Here is a 22,805-nt window from a genome sequence, read left to right on the forward strand (position 1 = left end):
CAAATCTTCTTAAATCATAAGCTTTTCCATGACAGAAATTATATTTTTGCAATTCTGTGTAATTATCAACAGTGCTTATAACAGTGATATGTGAATATAATAAATGGCGGTATAAGAACACAGTAATGGTGATAAATGATGATAAAAATAGATAACTAAGCTTGCTTTTTTGGGACACACTTATGAAATGTAATTTAAGAAAGATGTGACTGTTTAATCCATAAGCCAACTTTCACCCATGATTTTCAAATTTTCATGATTCTGTCTGAAACAAGGTCTAATTCCACCTCTGAAAGGACCAGAAGCGGATTTATTTAGGTAGGGATGACAGGGGAGAACTGAGACATTTTACTATTTGCCCAAATATCCTCTGGTGGAAGAAATTAATACCAAAAAAACTTTCAATGGTTTCCTACCTAGCTACTCCAGCCACATACTCATATACCAGAAAAAAGCCATTTTTTCATAGAAATAATAGATTAAAAGCTCTTCTGTAGTTTTCAGGGATGGGATAACAGAAATTACATGGAAGACAGAACCTCACTTGCCTTCTCAAAATTTCTTTAGAATGTCTTTTAAAATAGAAAGATAAATTGTAGTGAGTTAAATGTTAATATAGAGACAATAATTTATCCATTTAAAAATAAAACACTAATTTAGCTCATATTTTTCACTGGGTGCTGTACTAAGTTTTATTAAGAGAAAAATATATTTATATGTAGTTTGAAATATGATACATGTCCAACCTTGTAACTGGAAGCCTAAGTGGAAAAACTAGTTTGACAATGTTCATTTGACCTTTGTGATACAGAATGTCTCCTTTTTATTGTACGACTTACTTCTTTTTATTTCTTTGCAATCCATGTATGGTCCGTCTCCTTTCTCCTGTTACAGTTCTTGCTTTTTAATTAGGCTAGCGCATGCTAATGCACAGCTGATTGTAGGGGAATATTTTAAGTTTTATTTTAACTGCAATAAAATAGTCCTGTGCTAAATATTTGCAAAGGTCAAAATTCTAACATGAGAAAAGCACTTCTATAGAGAATAAAAGGATGTAATTGAATACCTTTTCGTCTTTCTAATTGGTAGATAGTTCATCAATGTGTGTTGAGTGATTGAAGCAATGAAGATATATTAACACTCTTAGAACATTTTCACTTAAGTTAGCTAAACATTTATTATATTTATTCTTTGTGTTGGGCACAGTGCAAAGGTTAAAAAAAAAGGGTGGGGTTTCTCTCAAATTTCAAGAGTCCAGAGGGGGAGACCTACTTTTTCCAAACAAATATTTTCAATATTGTATGATGGCAAGAGTGATAGTGGCATATACAGATTCACGTTAGTTGATGAAGGGAATGAGGTAGGGGAACAGAGTGTGGGAATAGAGAACATAAGAGTGAAGGCACAGGAAGGTGAGCAGTAGCAGCAGCAGCAGCAATGAGCAGGGAAAATCTGGAGGTGGAAAGGCCAGTGAAGGTTTCTGGGGGTCTGAAGTCCATTACTTTGGTCCAGTATGGACATACTGGGGCAAAGGCAAGAAAGGGGTAGACAGAATTTTACTTTCTTTATGCTGTCCTTTCTTGAAAGGAATGTCAACTCCTGCAGTTGACCTTAGGGCTGGCTGTTAAGTTCTTTGGGGTCAAGGAAGAAGGAAGCATTGGTGGCACACCTGAACTCCTGGGGCACAAGCCCATCTTCTCATGGAAGCTAATCTACCTCTATGTGGAAGCCACACCTGCAAAAAGGTCAAAGAGCTTGTGAACTCTCCCTCTGGACTGTGGTAGATTCCCATGCTCCACGTCACCATGTCTGGGTTCAATTCCTACTCCAGCTCCTTACACCAAATTCCTGCTAATGGAGAACCTGGGAGGTAGTGGTTTTGGCTCTGGTGATTCAGTTCCTGCCATCCATGCAGGAGATCTGGATTGAGTTCCCAGCTCCTGGTTTTGGCTTGACACAGTCCCTACTGTTGTAGACATTTGAGGAGTAAACCCACAGATAGGAGTTTGTGCTTTCTCTCTAAATACATAATTAGCAGATATTGGGGACCTCGTTAGCTGGTGTGTTTAACAGGGTCTTTTTCTCTTCCCACCTACCTTCATCTTCCCTCTTGAATGAACCAAAGCAAAAATTTCCCTGTTTTCCCATAGAAGGTATCCATGACTTTGGTTGTTAAGGGATCCAGAAAGAGGGTAGGAGAGGTCATGCAGTTTGTATGGTGATGAAGTCTAAGGAATGGTTATGTGATTATGTGGCTGACCTGAGGAGGAAATCAAGTTCATTAGCATTGAGCAGGTTATGAAAGTATATCCAGTTAGGATGTTGAATGGGTTTCCTGTGTATGGGAGCTGGGGTGGAGATGAAATCTAAGTTCCAGTCGCAAGAACCCTCACAAGAGGTTTTAGAATAATCTGATGAGAGATCCAAGAAGGTACTAAACCACCACTAAGGGTAGTGAGACTGCAAATATATGTATACTGGAAGAAGATTTTGTGGTGTGAACATGAAAGAAGAATAGCTGCTCTGTATTTATGTCTCATGAGAATACATCACATGCTACCTGTCTTAGTTTGCTAGGGGTGTGGTATCAGAGGACCACAGAGATCTATTTTCTCACAATCCTGGAGGCTAGAAGTGCAAGATTAAGGTTTGTTCCTTTGAGGCTATGAGGAAGACGATGTTCCCTTATCTTCTGGGGGCTTGTTGGCAATCTTTGACTTCCTTCAGCTTGTAGAAGCGTCACCCTTTTACTGTCTTGATATTCAAAAGGTGCTGTTTCAGAGTTTCTGTGTCCAAATTCCCCCCATTTATAAGGATACCAGTCATATTGGATTAGGGGCCACTGTAACTACCTCATCTTAACTAATTATATCTGCAATGACCCCATTTCCCAATAAAGTCTCATTCTGACATATCAGGAGATTAGAACATAGGAAGGTACTTCCAAAAGTTCATGAAGACTGGAATTAAAAGATAAATTTGGTGCAAAAAAACTTTGAAATCCATGAGTATGCATATGAAAGGTCTTCAAAAAATTCATGTAAGATGTGCATTATGAGAAAACTATATGTGGATTTCAATATTATTGCACCAAGATAAACTTTTCTCTTAATTTCAGTTTTCATGATCTCTCTCTCTCTTTTTTTTTGACAGGCAGAGTTAGACAGTGAGAGAGTTATAGACAGTGAGAGAGAGAGACAGAAAGAAAGGTCTTCCTTCTGTTGGTTCACCCCCAAAATGGCTGCTACGGCCGGCGCGCTGCACCGATCCGAAGCTAGGAGCCAGGTGCTTCTTCCTGGTCTCCCATGTAGGTGCAGGTGCCCAAGCACTTGAGCCATCCTCCACTGCCTTCCCGGGCCACAGCAGAGAGCTGGAGTGGAAGAGGAGCAACCGGGATAGAATCCGGCGCCCCACCCGGACTAGAACCCGGGGTGCCGGCACCGCAGGCAGAGGATTAGCCTTGTGAGCCACGGCACCGGCCTCATGATCTCTTTGAAGTCCTCTCATATCTTTTTTGGGAAACACAAATCAATCATAACATCAGGTAAGTTTTGAAAACCTTGATTTTATTGTATGTTTTTAAAATCTTGACAATGAAACCAAAAATACTATTATTTGCAAGTGCAGCACAGAATTGACTTTTAAAAAAACAATGATAAGTAGACTCTTTTTTTTAAGATTTACTTATTTATTTGAAAAAGTAACACAGAGAAAGGAGAGGCAGAGAGAGAGAGAGAGAGGGGAGAGAGAGAGAGAGAGAGAGAGAGAGAGAGAGAGAGAGAGAGAGAGGTCCTCCATCCGCTAGTTCACTCCTCAATTGGCCACAACGGCCGGAGCTGCACTGATCTGAGGCCAGGAGCCAGGAGCTTCTTCAGGGTCTCCCATGTGGTTGCAGGGGCCCAAGAACCTGGGCCATCTTCTACTGCTTTCCTAGGCCATAGCAGAGAGCTGGATTGGAAGTGGAGCAGCCGGGTCTCGAACCGGCGTCCATATGGGATGCCGGCGCTTCAGGCCAGGGTGTTAACCTGCTGTACCACAGCGCTGGCCCCTAGACTAATTTTAGATTTTTTTAAAAACCCACTTTTAGAATGAACCAGCATAGTTCATCCACATTCCATTCACCCATCCACCTATTCCTTTGGCATATATATTTGCCTATCCATGTGATGCTGGCTTGGGAAAATTGACAGTTCATGTCGCCAGGAAGTTCATAGTTTCAAAGAGGAAATGTAAAATATGTGAATAACCACAGAAAATGTTGTGATTAATGCTATGATAAGCTCTACTGCCTCGTTAATATATTTCCATCTTTTAAGAAACTAGTTAAATCTGCAGGGTGAAATTCACAGATGGAAGTTGCAGCACAATTAGAACAGAGACAATGGGGATATTTCCATAAAGTTGCTCAAATTCTGCATTAACTGTATTTCTCCAGGTGTTATTTTAAAACATCTCCCTGCCTCCCAGAGTTTGCATTTGCAGGAAGCTAGAATCGGAGCAGAGCAAGGACTACCTAAGAGGTACTCTGATATGGGATTGGGCACCCCAAATAGCATCTTGACTGCAGCAAGGAACTCCTGCCTCACTTTTTCTTTCCTAACCATAGGTGATTGTCCTGTGCATTGGTAGGCTATGTTAGCAGCATCTGGAGGTTTACCCATAGATTCCAGTAGCATTCCTTTCTCCCTTCCTCTCTGTTTGTGACAACTGCTCCCATTTGTGACAATTGTACAGCATTGCACCAGTTGAAAACTACTACTGTATACCTTAATGTCATGCTCTCATGATGTCCTATCCAATCTAATGTGTGCAATATTGTTCTAGTTTGCTAGCCAATTTCACTTTGTACTTAAATTGAAGCAGGTGCATCTACCTCAGTTTGATAGTATTTCAGGGAGAAAGGTGTGGATGCTTAACATCAGTATTCTAAGAGCTTAAGATGCTGTACTAATAAGTTGGATCTTGAGCTGGTCATTTTAACTGAGCTTACTAAATATCTGTATGATGGATTAACAGTTAGTACAGGGAATAGAAGCAATGAAGGAAACTGAAAAAGGCGAAGACAGATTAGGCCAGAATAGTTTAAATCTTAACTTTAGGAGAAAATATTGGAGCTTGTAGGGGATGAATTAAGATGGGAGGAAGAGCTTACTTCTTTGGTCAGATCTATCTCGGGGATCATTCTCCTTGTCTCTGCCCCATGGCCAATATTCTATCAACTTAATCCTCATTTCTTAGTGGGGTACTCTGATGCACCTAAGGCCTCAGGCCATCCCTGACTCTCACCATACACTACTATTGTCAGAGATATGAATATTAGACAACAGGCCACTCCAGGCCTTTCTGTGCAGTACCTATAAAGGAACCAGGCATTCCCAGCTTTCAGAATTGGGAAGACCTAACTTGACTATCAGAACTTGAGTGATTTGCTGACAATGCCCTGCACAAACAGTTTCCAACAGCAGTTATTTTACTGAGCTGAACTTTCTTAACATATCAGATCATTACTCTTAAGTACAAATACGTAGTCTTAGTGAAGCAACGGGGCATAGCCTGCATTGGATTTTGATAGTTCTGGCATTTGGTTCAGCAGCAACTTGACCCTGAGTTAATTACTCTGACAATTCCTGCTGGCTGTTTAATCAAAATACTGCAACTTTCAGCCTCATCAGTAATTTAGTTCATTTCTCTTTATTATGATTCCATGATTACTTCTGGTTGGAGGACTGGTATTTTTGATCATTGTAATGTTAGTGATGAATGGAAATTATGTCTGTGTAAAGAATATGCATTAGTATAGCTACAATAATCACAGGTTTTAAAAATAAATTTCTTTGAAGGAAAGATGATAGCCACTGCTTCTTTAATACTCAAACTACTTTGCCCAAGTTTTCATAATTCAAACTACCATCAATGATAGAAACACATTTAAGAGGAGAAAACATAATTTCTTTCCCAAAAGTTTTAATATTTTTAAGAATTGTACAAATTACTTCACAGAACTGTAGGATTTTTAAAATCACTCTTCCAATCTATTTCCTTAACAGATCACTTATATTTTCCATGTTCTTTCCCAATCTTGTTTGCATGCATAACCAGTTTTATATAGTTGCAATTACAGTGTAGATTCAATTTTGTATTCTGCTTTTTTCACTTAGCATTATTCTTCCATAATAATTTAAAGAGAGTTTTATTTATGGTTATTTCAAATGTAGAGAATATAATTTTCTAAACCGTACTTAAGTGTGCAATTTAAATATTTTAATGGCCAACCCAAATCATCAAATGTACTCTAGATAAGGGTGCATTCTAGTTAATGCTTAACATTGCAGGAAACAACTTACATATACATTAAATTAAAGTCAAATGTTATATGCAAGTGGAAATGACTACATTAAAGGCTGGTTGTCTTTATGTATTTCAAAATTTTTTTTCAGTCAGATGTACTTCTAAAATTGGTTAGTCTGGATGCTAAATTTTCATGCCCTGAACTAATTCAGCCAGTTGTAAAATTGTACCTTTCTGCAGATGACTTAACATGTGCACCTCATTTATACTTGAACTTGCTATGATTCAGATAGCATTACCCTAAATGATGTTAAGAAATTGTTCATTTTCTGTGTCAGCGAAAAATGAGGAAAGGCCAACCACATTTCGCCGGAAGAGAGTCATGTCAGAACTGACATCTTGGCAGATACAAAAATGCTAGTAGGATGTTTTATCAGGGCATACTAAAACTAATGAACTGAGGACCAACATGTACTTCTCCATTGTATTAAAGCCGCATCTACTGAATTTACAAATGTTAAAAGACATGCTTTATTAATTGCTGTAAGTCCTGTGTCATTTAGTTTATCAGTTAAACAGTAAATTTGTCTTCCTTTTGTGTAATTTTTAACTCATTTTAAAATGTGGCATGGGAAGATGGATGTTCAAAATTAACTGTTCTAAATATAAAATATTAAAAGAAACATTGACTACCTATCTCTATTCTATAATTATTAATGAAACAATAAATAAGAAAAATGAAGTTTGGACTGGACAAACCAAGTAGGCCAGTGATGCCTTAAATCAGCAAAATTGTACTTTATCTAAAAAGCTAATGTAATACTTGGATTTTCTGGTAACTTGCAGGAGCTGGAGAAGTTTCCCCCATTTAATTCACTATCAGGCGCTCATTAACACATGGTGTCAAACTTTAAATTTTGTCTTTTTGTGATGATTTCTTTTTATTTAGAGAATTTTGGGATGGGCAGAATTGACTAAAGGGATATCGACTGGAAGATGAAATCAGATTGGTTTGTTTTTCCAGAGGAGAAACTAAGATAGGTATTTATTACTTTCTTTAGGTGTATTGGTTATTATCATGGGCAAGAAGAATGATTTCAAACATTCTCTTCAACTTCATTTGGAATAGAAGTTCGCAAAGTATGTTCCCCAAACAGCAGCATCAGCATCACCTGGCAATGTGAAAGCCATGCAAATAATCACTCCCTGCCTGATTTATGGAATAAGAAACTCTGTGTGTGGGGCCAGCAGCTGTGTGTCAAAAGCCGTAACAGGTGACTCTGATGGAAACTCACCTTGGAGAACTGATGCTTTCAAAACAGGTTAGGGAAAAGAATGGGTAATAAATATGCAAATACTTTAAAGCTAGAGAGAAAAGGATGAATGAGTTTGCTTTGACTTCAAGAAGAACCTTTCAAAATCTTGTTGTTTTTTGGTACCAGTATATTAAAGAAAGTTCCCCCATTTCTAGTTTTGTAGTTAGTACAAAGAGAAGCTGAGGATTGCTTTATTGAGTTGGACCCATTGTGGAATCAAGACTGCTTTGTGCTCTGTGTGTACAGGCATGCATACACATAGGCCAGTTAGTTCTTGGGTCTACCTTCAGTGGGTGAGGATGCATCTCCTGAAGAGCTTAGTCCCATAACCATTAAATTGAGACATAAAAATCTGCATATTACTTTGGTTATTCTATATAACCCCTTCCCCCATGTCTGAGGATAAGTATAACTTAATTATTTATTTTTGAATCTTATTTTAAAGGCAGAGAGGGACAGATCTTCCATCTGCTGGCTCACTCCCCAGTATAGCCAAAACAGCCAGGGCTGAGTCAGACCAAAGCCAGGAGACTAGAACTCCATCCGAGCCTTCCACATGGGTGTCAGGGGCCCAGCTGCTTGAGTCATCACCTACTGTGTCCTAGGGTACACAGTACCAGGAAGCTGGAATAGGGAGCAGAACTGGACTTGAACCCAGGCAGATAGATATGCGATGCCAGCAATCCCAAGAGGCCTCTTAACTGCTGTGCCAAATGCTTGCCCCTGTATAATTCATAGCCACTTGTTTTAGAAGAATAAGTAGGAGTCAGTCTAGAGTCATAAAGTTGAACAAACTTTAAATTTCTCCCTTCTTTCGGTCATGTAAGGTAACATAAAAAAGAGATTTGAAAATGATAAAGACACTTATTCAAATCTAAACTAAAAATGTAAGAAAAGTTGTTGACCTTTTTCTCTCTCTTTTTCTTTTAAAGCTTGGAAAGGTGCCAGCTCAAAGCTTAGAAAGAAGACTTTTTCTCCAATGGCTTCTCTGAGCCCCAGGTTTACTCCTGAAGGGTGTCTTAAGTGTTATCAGCAGCTGCACCTGTGTGCTGGAGGCTGGCTCCAGGTATAGGTCATCTGTATTGGGCCAACACGCTGTAAACTCCTGCACCCTTTCTGTCTTTGGGGTATCCTGGTGCCTGGCCCACATCGGAGCAGCTAAGAGCTAATAACATTGCTGCGGTTCCAAGTGTTCCCTCCAGAATTCAGCAGTTGCCCATGTGACAGAATGAAAAAGTGGGACCTTTAAGAGGTGATTGGGCCACGAGTGCTCCTCCCTCGTGATGGGGGTTAGGATGCTTATAAAAGAGGTTGGCCGCACAGTGTCTGGCTACGCTTATCTGGCGAGGCGCTTCCAAGTGTGAGGGAGGCACAGTGCTGTCCTTTGTGCCCTTCTGCCGTGTGAAAACACCTCGGGAAGGCTGTCACCTGACAACTGATGCTGGCTCTTTGATGTTGGATCTCCCAGCTTCCAGAACGGTGAGAAAACAAGTTTCTGTTCTTTTACATGACCCGCTCTCAGATATTCGGCTGTAGCAGCAGTAAACAGATGAAGAGCAACGTGCCTTGCAAGTAAGTTCAGCTGCGCTTGAGGAGAGCTAGGTAGGGCTGTTTTGTCCCCACGACTTAACTTTACATTCTGCTCCCCAGTCCTGATTCTCTTTCCTGCTCTGTTTCTTTCCCCACAGCAATCATCAATTTCTAACACTCCACATACATATTCACTTCTGTTTTTCTCCATCTACCCACAGAAATTTCTGCTTATTTGATGCTCTGCTTTATCTCCCAAAAGGTCACTTAAAACAGTACCTGGAGGCAATCAAACAGTCATTGAGTGAGAAATTGCTGTCATGATGTTCATTCACTCACTCATTCAAGAACTGTCCACTAACATGTGCTATGGTAAATGGTGACAAGGAGATTTTGTCCACGTTCTGAGTTAGTGGTTTAGAGCCATCCTCTCTGCATTCTAGGTCCTATTGCATTTTTCTCCCCGGTAGGGTCATTGTGTCTACTGCAGTTGTAGGTCTGTCCTGTGGCAATGTCTTCCTCAGCCAAGAGCAGGATGGGGCAGCTCAAAGTGTGGGCCCCATCCCAGCAGTGAGAACATTGCCTGGGAAGCTAAGCAGACATCTATCACGTCTCATTGTAGAACAGCGAAATCAAACTCTGGGTGGGGGCCTTCCAGGTGATTGGTACATTCCCCAAGATTGAGAACCGCTGTGATAGAGGATCCAGTTCTAAAGCCATCACATGAGTCTTTTTGAGCAAGAAAGCTGGAGCTTCTGATATGGAAATTCAATGGTTAAATTCGCACAGAAGGTATAAGGAACAAGCGACAATAAAAAAGCATTTGAACTACTTTCCTATTGCAGCTGAATCAAATCGCCTCTGATCTAGTGGCCTGCAACAACATACAGTGTTCTTAGGGTCCTGGAGGTCAGGGGTCTGAAACCCGGTCCTCTTGGCTGAAGTCAAGAAGTCAGCTGGGGGTGCTCTTCAGAAGGCTCTAGAAGCTGCCTGCGACTTTGGCTTGTGGCACTTTGCTCCATTATTCAGAGATGGCAGCACACAATCTTCAAAACTCTGTTCCTTGCTGGCCCTCCTGCTTCTGTTTCACTTGCCAGAATCCTTGCCACTATGTTGAAGCTCCCCAGCTAATCTGGGACAATCGCCCCATCTCAACAACCTTAATTTGATCACCGCGGCAAGCTCCCTTTGCCATGCAAAGTACCATATTCACAGGTTCTAGGGATTAGGGTGTGGACATCCTTGGGGGCCCTTGGTGTCCACAACAGATTCATTAGGTAGAATACATACGGAGCTGCTGGTGTTTTAAGAACGCCTGTCTTGAGAATGTCTAAGCAATTGTATGAGGAGTAGCAAAAGCTGCAATTACAGGGAGCTAGCCAGGGGGAAGGACTCTAAGATCTATTAAAAATCCATTAAAATGAAACAATTTATGTGGTTAGTCATAATCCAGACAGGTACTCACATTTATTATATTTATGGGGCTGAAACTGGAGCAGGGGTCAGTTCCAAGGGCAGGTGGGATGGGTAATTGGATTGGGGTTGACATAGCTAGAATTATATGAGGGGGTGCTAGGCAGGCTCCTCTGGTCTGAAGTTCCTCCAGTGACGTTAGTGAACACTGTATCTGATCACCTTTGTGTTTAAAGTGGGGAAACATCTAGAGAGGACCATTTTGAGTTAAGGCCTGAGCCAGTTCTTTGCTTCAGGGTAATTAATGTGTGAAATTCAGTTACAATGAACTTGATTGATTACCTAGAAGAAGAAAAGCTATAAGCATGGAAGTCCAAGGCTCTGTTTACTAGCAGTAGGCTTAGTTTCCTGCTCTGTAAAATTCAGTTAATTATTCTTACATCATAAAATGATTGTGTGAATTAAAAGACATAATGCAACTGAAGCACTTAGCACAGAGCTTGGAACACAGTTAATTGTTCAGTAAGTGCTGTACTTACTCGTGTATTACCGTCATGGTTATTATAAATTGAAAATCCTTTGAGGAAGCTAAGTGGGAATACTATTGCTTTGCTTTTGTTGTTTAAAGGCTGAGCATATGTAAGTTTTCCTTTAGCAATCCCTTATGCAATTTCATTTCTTCCTTCACCTATCCCCTGCCTTGAGGTGAGGAGGAAGAGCTCCACAAATCAAGAAAGGCAAGAGATCCATGAATGGAGTTGGTGATGAAGAGAGTTATGCCACAACTTGGCTGAGGTCAAAGAACACCCCTAGCCTGTGATGGAGCCATAATCTTTGCACAGTGCCCACTATACATGGGTGCTCAATAAATGTTCATTGAATGAATGCTGTGTCATCCTGGTGAGGTCTGTGTTCTTGGGTTAAGGTATCCTTATGTATAAACTGAATCTTTGGGTGACCTCCACTTCTGCCTTCAAATATCTGGGACTAAATATCATAGCTCAGATCATTTTCTTTGAGATGTTTCCTAATGCTGGCAAGACAAGATTTACTCCTCGATAACTCTACCTTTGCTTTAGATTTTTCTGGATCACTTTTGACTGCTCTAAAAATCACTTTATATGCTGGTATGCTTTACTGTAGCTCATTGAAGATAAAGATTATATTTTGTTCCTCTTCATATTTCCTGGAGCAGAGTAGGTGTCTAATAAATGACTCAAAATGATGAGCAGGTTCAGTAGGGGTTTTAGTTGGGGAAATCTTAGTATATGGTGTTGAATGGATCATTATCATGGATGATCAAGTCCAACGGGAGGCAGAGTGGATGGCTGTGAGGCTGATGTCTCAGACGTTAGAGTGAACTGTGTGTTGGTTTGTGGTGGTGATGAGCGTGATAAGTAGAGAGGATTTTAAAGACAAGGAGTCGAGGAAGAAAAAGTATCAACAAGCGTACTCTGGAAGGGGGAGTGTTGGAGGAATCGTGTGAGGCCCTTCAAAGTTGTGCATGTTCTCAAACTCGAAATGTCTAGATCGTTACTGGGCTTCGTCTCTCCCCTGTGGTTTCTGAGGAAGTTGTGCTACACTTTTTCTTCTCTTTGTTCTAAGAGTGAGTTCTTTACATGTGGTGTTGACTTTGTTCTCTCTTGACTCCTGTTCCATAAATGACACAGCTTTTGTTTTTCCACTTCACCTGTATGTTCTGGGCTGGCTCCTTCTGTTTTCATCAAATATGCCCAAGTAGTCCCTCCTCTTAAATTATCCCTTTTGTTGACTTTGTTGTCCTTTGAGGTTTTTCTCTTAATCATTGTTTTTCTTTCACTGCTAATTGGTTGTTTACATTACTGTCTCCATCCTTAATCAGTTTAGTAGTATTGCTGCTGAAACTGAAATGGGATCGATTTTTCTTTTTTTAAAGATTTGAGAGGCAGAATTAAAGAAGTGCTGATTCACACCCCAAATGACTGCAACAACCTGGGCTGGGCCAGGCTGAAGCCAGGATCCAGAAGTCTCTTCTGGGTCTCCCACGTGGGTGCAGGGGCACAAGCACTTGAGCCATCCTATGCTGGTTTCCCAAGCACATCAACAGGGAGCTAGATCAGACATTGAGCAGCTGGGGCTTGAACCAACACCCAGATGGGCTGCAGGCTCTGCAGGCTGTGGGTTTAACTCATTGAGCCATAGAGCTGGTCCCTATCTGTGATCTTCTAATCATAAAATATATCATTCCTTAGTGCATAGCCCACTAAATTCTTTTTCCACGAATGATTTTTTCTGGGGATGGTGCTGTGGCACAATGGGTTAAACTGCCATCTGCCATGCTGGCATCTCATATGGGTGCCAGTTCGAGTCCTGGCTGCTCCAGTTCCAATCTAGCTTCCTGCTAATGCGCCTGGGAAAGTAGCAGAGGATGGTCAAGTCCTTGGGACCCTGCACCTACATGGGAGAACCTGGAGGAAGCTCCTGGCTTGGGCTTGACCCAGTCCTGGCTATTGTAGCTGTTTGGGGAGTAAACCAGCAGATGGAAGATCTGTCTCCCCTATCTCTGTAACTCTGACTTTCAAATATTTACAAAATGATACAGAAAAAATTTCTAAGAATTTTTTCCACAATTGCATATCCTCTTTATTACGATTCAGTCTTGTGCTACTGACTTTTGATCAACACATCATTAGAATTTCTATCTACAAATATTATCTCCTAGTACTTAACCAATTAAATATTTAATAAGTGGTTATTATGGACTAGAGCCATAAGGGGAAAAAAGTGGTAAGTCAAAACAGTAGGACCTGGCCTTAGTGGATACTGAGTATTAACTGATGGGTGAGACAGTCGATTCATCACCCAGGTGATGTGTCATTGGTATCGGGAAATGGGCTCAGGGCAACCTTTCTCTGGAGGTGTTACATCGGGAAGTTTGCTCCTGTGGAAGGCCATTGGAGAGCTGAGGGTTATCCAGGAGTTAACCAGGTTAAGGGGAGAGTGGAAGAGCAGTCATGTACAGTGAACAACGTGTTCAAATTGCCCTTGGAAGGAGGAAGTGAGAAGAGTAAGAGGGACATAAAGGCATTTTGGTGGAGTGGGGAGCACTAGGGTGTGCCAGGAGGGAGACAATGGCACTGGATCCCCAGGACTTTGTAATGCATGATAAAGGGTGAAGCAATGGGAGTGGGGGTGGTAATTGAAAATTCTAAGCAGCTTGGTGGTAAAATCAAATTCATGGTTTGAAAAGATTGTTCTGGCTGTAATAGGGTAGACTAGAGAGGAGTAGAACAGGTGGGGTTTATCAGCCAGCTGAGGTTTTAAATAGTCTGAACAAGACATGATGGTAGCTTGAACCAAACTGAAGGTGAAGGGTGAAATAACTGCTATAACAGTGTTCAGAACACAAAAACCATCAGGAAGACTTGGGATTACTTTTATTTATTGGTAAATACCTTCAGACATACTCCATGGCAATGGTGTGCAACATGTGTGCAACAAGTACACTACTTCAGTCTTTCCTCTCCGCCAAATCCGGTTTCCTCTCCTAGCATTTGTCATACTGCACCACTCATTAATGTGTTTGTCTGTCTTCTTAAATATGGACAGCGTATTAAATCGGTCGTTCTCAAAGTTGAGCACAGAGGGACTGGGGCTTTTATTTAAATACGTTTTCTGACTCTTGTAATGAAGTGGGGTTTGAGATGATTTCCATTAAGAGCCAGGTGTTGACAATGCAAGGGGATTGCTATAGGTGGAAAAGTCTTTATTCTGATTTTCACAATTTCAGTGTCTAGAGAGTATCTGGTAAATAACAGATTCTTGACAAGTGTCTACTGAATGAAAGTCTAGTCTACTTTTCCAAACTCATCTGCTAATATTTCCCTTCATGTACCTAAATCCTAGATCACTGTATTAATATTGCCCTCAGTTTCCAGTTTCCTATGTCAATTTCCTACTTTCCATGCTAGTCTCACCTGAAGAACTTACTTTTCTCTAATGTTCAAAGCAATTTTGCAAATTCTTCTCAACTATCATATTCTCTAAAGCTTTCTCAGTTCTAGAGAAGTAATTTTTCCCTCCTACTTAATTCTTTTCTCCATAACAGACAGAAGAGCAGCATATCTGTCTACCTTTCTTAATGCACTGTTTAATGTTATGTTTGCTCCCATTCAAATCTTGATCCATTTGCTATCCTCCAACCCCAGAATCTTCAGATTCTGCTTTAGGGGGAAGAGAGCCTAAATCTCTTGTTCTCGAGTGAGTGAGTGTGTGTGTGTAGTCAGTAACTACTCATAGAGCAAATGAATCAATGAACATGGATGAATGAGTCTAAGGCAAACTTTATGAAAAGAGATAAGATTTCAGCTTCTGTTTTTGAATTCTCATATTTGGTGTAGTTCAAGGGAAATAGCGACTATTACACATACCTTCTAGACTCTAGATAGGCCAGTGAGTAACAGGGAAAATTTAGAGAAGGACGAGAGAAAAGTTTGATCAAATTTATGGAGGATTTTGTTTTTGATATTTAAGGTGTGAAAATAGCAAGGTATGTCATCGTGTCACATCTCTGTCCTTGTTCATCCTACTCAGAAGATATAATCTCCCTGAATCATCTTGACACCTGTTTTTGTGAAAATACTCCATGCGAATATAAAAACCAGTGTTCCAGAGGATGATGAAGTGTTTAAATCTGCAGTCATCTAACCAAAGGTCAGGGAAATCGGGAGTCTTCTGAACACAGTGACATTGTTCCTTGGGGTGTAGTATCTCAAGTTCTAGAAATAAGTACAAATCTAATCTCGGAGTACAACAACAGGAGAATGTGTCAGACAGTTGATGTAAATTCATATGCAAAAAACCAGTTGTGCAATATCTTAAAATTTTGTACCAAAATAAACTTAATTCCATTTTCCATGAGTTTCTGAAGGATCCTCATATAAACTGGGAATATATTTTTAAGTTAATAATTCTATCAACCTTATTTTTACTTTATAAATAAGACTAATGGTTCAAATTTTAAAGGAAAAATACTCAGCTTTTGGCTTATTTCTTAATTGTATTCATGCAAAATTGACCAAGTTTACCACTGAAGCTTAGATATGTTTAGTATCTGAAATCTGAGCAAAGTGAACAATGTTATTTAGTAGATCAAAGTTCAACTCTTCACATTATTTGCTTATTGGAAATAAACGAAAGGTTAGTTTTCTTAAGGTTAGACTTGTCACCATTCTGAATTAGTTGGAGCTAACTTAATGGGTTTTCCACATGCATCCATATCTTCAGTTTGGTTTTCCATGCTAGCATTGCTGATCAGATGGGCAAGATGAAATCAGATATGTATGCAAATAGCATACTTTGTAAATACCTCACATGACTCCTTTGCCTTTGTCTTCAGAGATAATGTACAAAGGGAAATTGAGAGCGGGTAAATTGGATCATTTTATTTTTCTTTGAAATAGAGAAATGTATTTACTTCAGCCTCTCCATTAGGAAAAAGAAAGAGTTGAGTCATAAGTGATCAAGACTTGCCAATGTTTTGAAAAGCACATCTATCAAAACATTAAACTGAGCAGGGTTCAATGCATTGAGAAATACTGATGAGGCAGCAGAAGGCTGACTGGAAAAGGGAGGCTGATTTAGATTGTAAGTCCAACAGTGTACTTTGGGCTGTCTTTTTCTGAGGGTTTTTTCTAGGAGTTCAGGTAGGTCCATCCTTGCTATTCCTCTCTCCCCAGCTTACCACATCCTTCTATCTATTTGCCCTTAATTTTTATGAGGTGCTACTTAGGAAATTATCAAGATAAAAATGTTCCCTGCCTCTTGGCACAAGTACAGTTGTGGGTTTACTCCTTGCTTTCTCTACTGTCCCACTCCTGCCTGCCTCTGCACCCACCACTTCCTGCCCTTGCCTTTCTCCTTGCTGAGGAGCTTGGTTCTTCCAGCTCTTTCCTACACACTCCTCATCTCCCACAGCTGGCCTTGGCTCTTTAGTAGGGCTTCATGAGATAGAGTTGTTAGCAATCAAAATAATAGGTACTGCTATACTTATGATCTGGGGACTGATGTGTTCCCTCCCTCAAAATGGCCCCCCCCCATCTAAAGGAACTATTGTTTTTCTGTTCTCTTGCTTAAAATTTAAAGAGACAGAGTGACCTCCCATCCCTGGTTCATTGCCCAAATGCCAACAAGAAGCTGGGAGTAGGGGACTTGGTCTTGATGGCCACATGGGTGGCAGGAACCCAATCACTTGAGCCGTCATCTGCTGCTTTCCAGGGTCTGCATTAGCAGGAAACTGAAGTCAGGAGCAGAAACTTGGCATCAAATCGGGCACCTTAATTTGGAACTCAAGTGTGTAAACCACCAGACCACATGTCCGCCCTGGAACCACTGTTTTTTTTTTTTTTTTTTCCCCCAAAGGATGGGGGCATTTTTTAGCATACATCACCTACAGTGAAAAATGCCATCTTAATTTTGATTCAATTCTAGGAGTATGTTTCTCAAAAAAAAGGTCTTTTCCCTCTATGTATTGGTTGATGTTTTCCTTTCTTTGTTCACCCTTGGTTTTTCTGTTCATCCTCTGCAGATGTTTTTGTTTTTTACCCACTTCTTCCAAACTTTGTGATTTGACTTTCAAAGTCTAGTTTTCAGTGAGGCAAATAAATAAATAAAAAGCTTGTTTATTATTCTGTCATTATTGCTTTATCATCATGGCATGAAATAGTGAATAATGAGGCTGCGAACACCCATTTTATGGGCCTATTGCAATCTTCTCTGTATAATTAATATCTATCATTAGATGAAAGTCGTGTCATTTGCAATTTGATGCAGCTTTCTTTAGAATTTCTTGATGACTCCAAGGTAGTTTATATGCTGGTACACCTGTTGCTTGTAATCAGGTTTTATTAGATAAATAGGCATCTAGCTTTTTGTATGTTCTCCTTCTCTACTCATCTTCTCAAAGGGCCACTTACAGTGGTGAGAAACAGCCTTGTTATAGCTTCTTTGCATAATAACACCAGCTCTCCTTCCTTGCCTCCCACCAGAAGGAAATATTGCATCTGTCTCACTATAAGGGCATTCATGCTAGATGGCCTTGTTATAAAGCACAGAAGTTGGAGGCACATAAATCTAACACATGCTCATAAAAAGGACGTTTCTTAGACTCAGCTTCCGGCACTCTGCTTGAACTCTGTATTATCCTATTCCTGAAAACGTGAGCTGTTGGCATTAAAAACACAACTTCTTATAGTAGTTGCTTATCTCTTTGCTTAATTACACAGAAAAAGCCAGAGAGATTGGATTACACATTCACAAGGTTGAAGTTCACATGGGATTCTGCTCTTTTTCTTTGTCTTAGTTCCAAGGTAGCTAAGGTTGTTGTTAATCTCATGTATCATGACAACACTGCCCCTTGAATTCCAGTGTTCTCAGAAATACTTGTCATTGCTCACAATGGGCCAAAGGCACCCATGAGCTCACGCACAAGTGTACAAATCCATCACCACTACTGAACTAGCAATTCCAATGGCATGCCCTCCTGATGGCAGGTCAAGGGCCCTGGCCTCACCCATGAAGGATGGCCCATTTCCTTGTCTGGCAGAGGGCTCCCCTGACCCAGAACGTCGAGGAGGAGTGAGCTCACTCTCAACAGAAGGGCTGAATACTAAATGCCCTCCTACCACCCACACAGTTCATTGCACAATTTCCTTATTTATACAACCCCGGAGCCTGCCTCCTTTTCTTAAGCTGCAAGGTTTCACTGGTGCAATAGTTAAGAGGAATGAGACAATGAGCTAATGGATGTTTCTGTGAACATTAATTAACTGGTATTATGTGTCTGTGAGTGAGGATTCTCCAAGTTAGATTCCAGTGACTGATTCTATGTTAGGTAGTTTCTTTTTTCCTTTTTGTTGGTTTCACAAACATTTTGTGCCTTACATACTTGAAGAAATTTCTGCCATGTTTTTGTTAGAACAGGGATTTTTTTTTTAAATAAAGATTTAGTTAATTACTTGAGAGTTATAGGGCGAGGAATGGAAGGAGGGAGAGGTCTTCCATCCTCTGGTTCACTCCCCAATCTGAATAACTCCATGACACAAAGCCAGGAGCTTCTTCCTGTGCTCCCATGTGGGTACAGGGACCCAAGCACCTAGGCCATCTTCTGCTGCCTTCCTGGGCCATAGAGAGCTGGATCAGAAGAGGAACAGCCGGGATATGAACCTGTGCCTCTGGCAGAGTCCTAGCCTACTCTGCCACAGCACCAGCCAAGGACAGGGATTCTTGGGAATGTTTCTAGGGAAGAGAGTACATTTGTTGGCTAAGAGTACCTGGGTCTTAACGTGCTTTCTTTACACACTAAATAAGTAGACTTGGAACAAGTTGCTTAATATCTCAAACCCTGGGTTTTCATCTCTAAAGTGGGAAAAATGTTACCCATCTCAAGAGAGTGTCCATGTAACATATCATATGAGTATGATGCCAGGAAGCTGGAGCATAGGAGATAAACAGATGTGTTGAATCTTGAATTTGTTCCTGAAGCCTACATGATGTTAGGTAAATACTTAACCTCTTCAACTCCAGTTACTGTCTTTGTTCCCATAACACAAGGATAACTACTCCTACTGTATTTCAGTTAAAGATTACCAGGAATTTCAAAGATATCAATTCATTTAGAGGCCAGCATTGTGGCACAGCGGGTTAAGCCACTGCTTGCAACACTGACATCCCATGTGGGAGTGCCCAATCCAGTACCTTGCTGGAAAGGCAGTGAGAGATGACCCAAGTACTTGGGTCCCTGCCACCCATCTGGCAGACCTCGATGGGCTTCCTGGCTTTGGCCCAACTCAGCCCTGGCTGTTGTGAGCATTTGGAGAGTGCACCAGCAAATGGAAGACCTCTCCCTGTCTCTCCTCCTCTGTCACTGTTTGCTTTTCAAATCTTAAAACCCTGGCATGTATCCTAGGTGACCAATAAATGCTAGCTTTCTTAAATTGTTAGAAATATGGTAAAAACTGAAAACCATGAACTCTGAATAGACTTGAAACCTAACAATGGTTAGGTTGAAACCTAACAATGATGCTATGGCTCTCTTTGTACAAGTTAAACAGTTTGTCTAATAAATTATTAGATCACTGTGAAAATTAAATGAAAATGGGTATTTATATAAAGGTCAATAAAAATTCTCTTTGGGCAAAAGTAAAAATTCTTTCATTGGCCAAAAAGTAAGACTTCTTTTAAAAACAAAAAACATAACCAAAAAAACCAAGCACATAGAACTTGTTAACAAAAGAGTTCGCTAAAAAAGGACTAGCGCCTTTTATCAGAGAAAGGAACATCCACTAGACCAAATACCCATTGCTCTTCAGAGCTACTCTTCAGGTAGAGAGGATTATTAACACACTTAGTGGGTGAGCATTAAGAGACAATTGAGGGTTGGAAGTGCTATGTAAGAAAAACTTGATTATTTGTAACTTACCTTATTTAAGATAAATCTTCCATATGATGGTTCAATCTTCCTTCCCCCTTCAATGCCCAGAACAGCTGGCGTAGGCCAAAACCAGGAACCAAAAACTTGGTCCATGCCTCCCATGTGGGTGGCAGGGACCCCATTACCTGAGCCATCACTTGCTGCCTCCCAAAGTGTGCATCAGCAGGAAGGAGCTGGAATTGGGAATACAGCTGAGACTAGAACACAGGCCCTCTGATAGCGGGGCAGGCATTCCACGCAATGTCATAATTGTGGCACTAAGTACCTACCGCTGAGTCTCTTTCCGATACACTTTTTCAAGGGTAGGAACCCAGGGACAGCTGCTGGTTTCACAGATAGATTTCAAAGGTGGAAAACAAGCATCTCTTCCCTGGAGTCTCTGCTGGTTGGAGGAGCCTGGCTTCCGGAGACATGCGGACATCTAAGCTCACAAAAGGTCAAGGGGACTGAAGCATCCCCATCCTTCCTGGGCTTGCTTGGTTCCAGAAATTTCCGACTTTAAGTGGAACTTGAGGCCTTATCGAGAAACCCCACATTTGAGGCCCCTTCTTTTAAAAAATGTTCTATGAAATTAGAGGGAGCTTCCATAGTTGGTCACAGTTATCAAACAAAACCAGCATGAATTCTCACCAGACAAGATTGTGAGTGTCTTTTGGCAAAAGAAATCCAGTAAACCCACAGCCAGGAAGTTGAGGAGCTGAGACTGATTTTGTTAGACTCCTATAGTTTCTCACTTCAACTTTTTGAACACAATTTAAACAACAAAGACCATCTACAGTTCGCCTTGGGTTCTTGCTCTGAAGTTGTGAATAATTTTAATGAATATTAATTTTAATGAATTAATTAATCATATTATTTATTAATTATATATTATAATTATAATTAATTATATATAATTATATATTATACAATACTATATATAATAATTATATATGTTATATATAACATATATGTTATATAGAATTATATAAATAATTAATAATTTTAATGAATATAATGAATATTATATCTCCTGGAGTCACAATCAACCCCCAGAAATTTATTGCCATACACTGTATTCCCAGGACAATAAGAGAATCTTTAAGTTCTGCAATAAGGGAAGGCTTGAAACTTAATGGGCCTCTCAGAGTAGGGACACCCAGGCTTCCAAAACTGAGTTTTGAATGAGACACAGCTGAGCTTTGAGCTGGAATCTGTACTTGTGGCATTTTGGATGGGTAAAATGTGAGGTTAGTGATAGCTTTATCTGAAAAGTGTGATTGTTTACATGTGAACAGTCACCAGCTCATTCTTAAGAATTTAGGATGTGAGAACTGGCTGAAGGCTCACCATTCAGAGGGTAGCATGAGTATTTGGGTTTAGCGTTCTTCAGCTGCCTTTTCTGCAGGATGTGTTTCCCTTTTCCTTGTGTCATCGTGCTAGTTACACATCTTTGAAGTCTGTCATTTATTGTCTGAATTTCTCCTCAGACATGTTGATAGCAGTTTTTTGTTTGGGTAAGTTCTTAGTTTCTTCTTGTGTCCCTTCTACCATCCAATTTCTTTTTCCTTTGCCTTTCTATGTCCTTTCTCTAAACTCCCTCAATGGCTAGGAAGCCAGGAATTCAATCCAGGTCTCCTGTATAGTAGCAGAGACTGAACTACTTGAACCATCACCTGCTGCCTCCCTCTGCATTGGAAGCAGAACAGAGACTATGATGAGAGTGGGCGGCTAAACAATACTGCTGGTGACCTGGGCAGTAGGCAACACGCCTACCCCCAGACATGAATTTTACATGAAATGTCATGTATAGGATGAGGGGAAGTTGACTCTAAAATGAAAGGGGTATTTCAAATCAAACAGTGTGAATTGTCCTAAGTCCCAATACCACCCTGTTCTGTGAGTGCTAGCCTTTATTCAAATGTTAATTCTTGTCTCCTTAAGTGATGCATGCTCACTGTGAGCTACAGTGAGACTACATCTAAGTTCTCATCTAAAGGTTGACAGTTCTTTCTCCTAAATTCTACTCCCTAGGGACAATCTCTTGTAAGTCATTTGCATGGCCTGTCAGACTTCAAAACACATGTACAAACACATACGTGAACATTTTGTTTTTAAATAGCATTTTTCTAGATAAAGTGTTCTGCAATGTAATGATTCTACTTCCTGTATCACAGACTTTGCTACACTCAGCTGATAAAGTTCTACCTCGTAGTCTTTAGTCAAGTGCACAGTATTCTTCTGTATGGATGGGTTGTAATTTACCCATTCTGACTCAGACACTTGGGTTATCTGTTTGTGTTATATTAAGTGGTGCTGCAATTGACATCCCTATGGAAATCTCTTTGCCTTCTTGCATGTCTAAAAGAAATGCTCCAGAGGTAGAATGGCTTGGCCAAAGCTTGTGGATACCTGTGTTTTGTAGAAAGTGGTGGTCACTTCCTTAAAACATCCTATTGTCCTCCTAAGGATGGACGAGTGTGTCCATTTCCCTACCCTCTCTTCTCAAAATGGGGTGGAGCGTTATTGAGTCATGCAAATGCTTCCGAGATGCAATTTCCTATTATGTTTTATATCTACATGCCTACCTTTCTTTCTCACACGAGTGAGAAGGTGATTTAGTGAGGCAGGAGGAAAGAAGAGCAGTGAGCAAACAGAGAAGCCAGATGGACAAAGGGTCTGAGGTTCTCTGCCTGCTTGATGTCCCTGGTTTGTGGGGAAGGCAGTAGATGAGAAGCCTGAGGGTGGCTGGGTGAGGCTGGACCATCCTGCCTTCTGGATACTTTGTGAGTCACAGAATTGCTGCTTCG

This window comes from Lepus europaeus, chromosome 9 (genome assembly GCF_033115175.1).
Source record: "Lepus europaeus isolate LE1 chromosome 9, mLepTim1.pri, whole genome shotgun sequence".
NCBI lineage: Eukaryota > Metazoa > Chordata > Mammalia > Lagomorpha > Leporidae > Lepus > Lepus europaeus.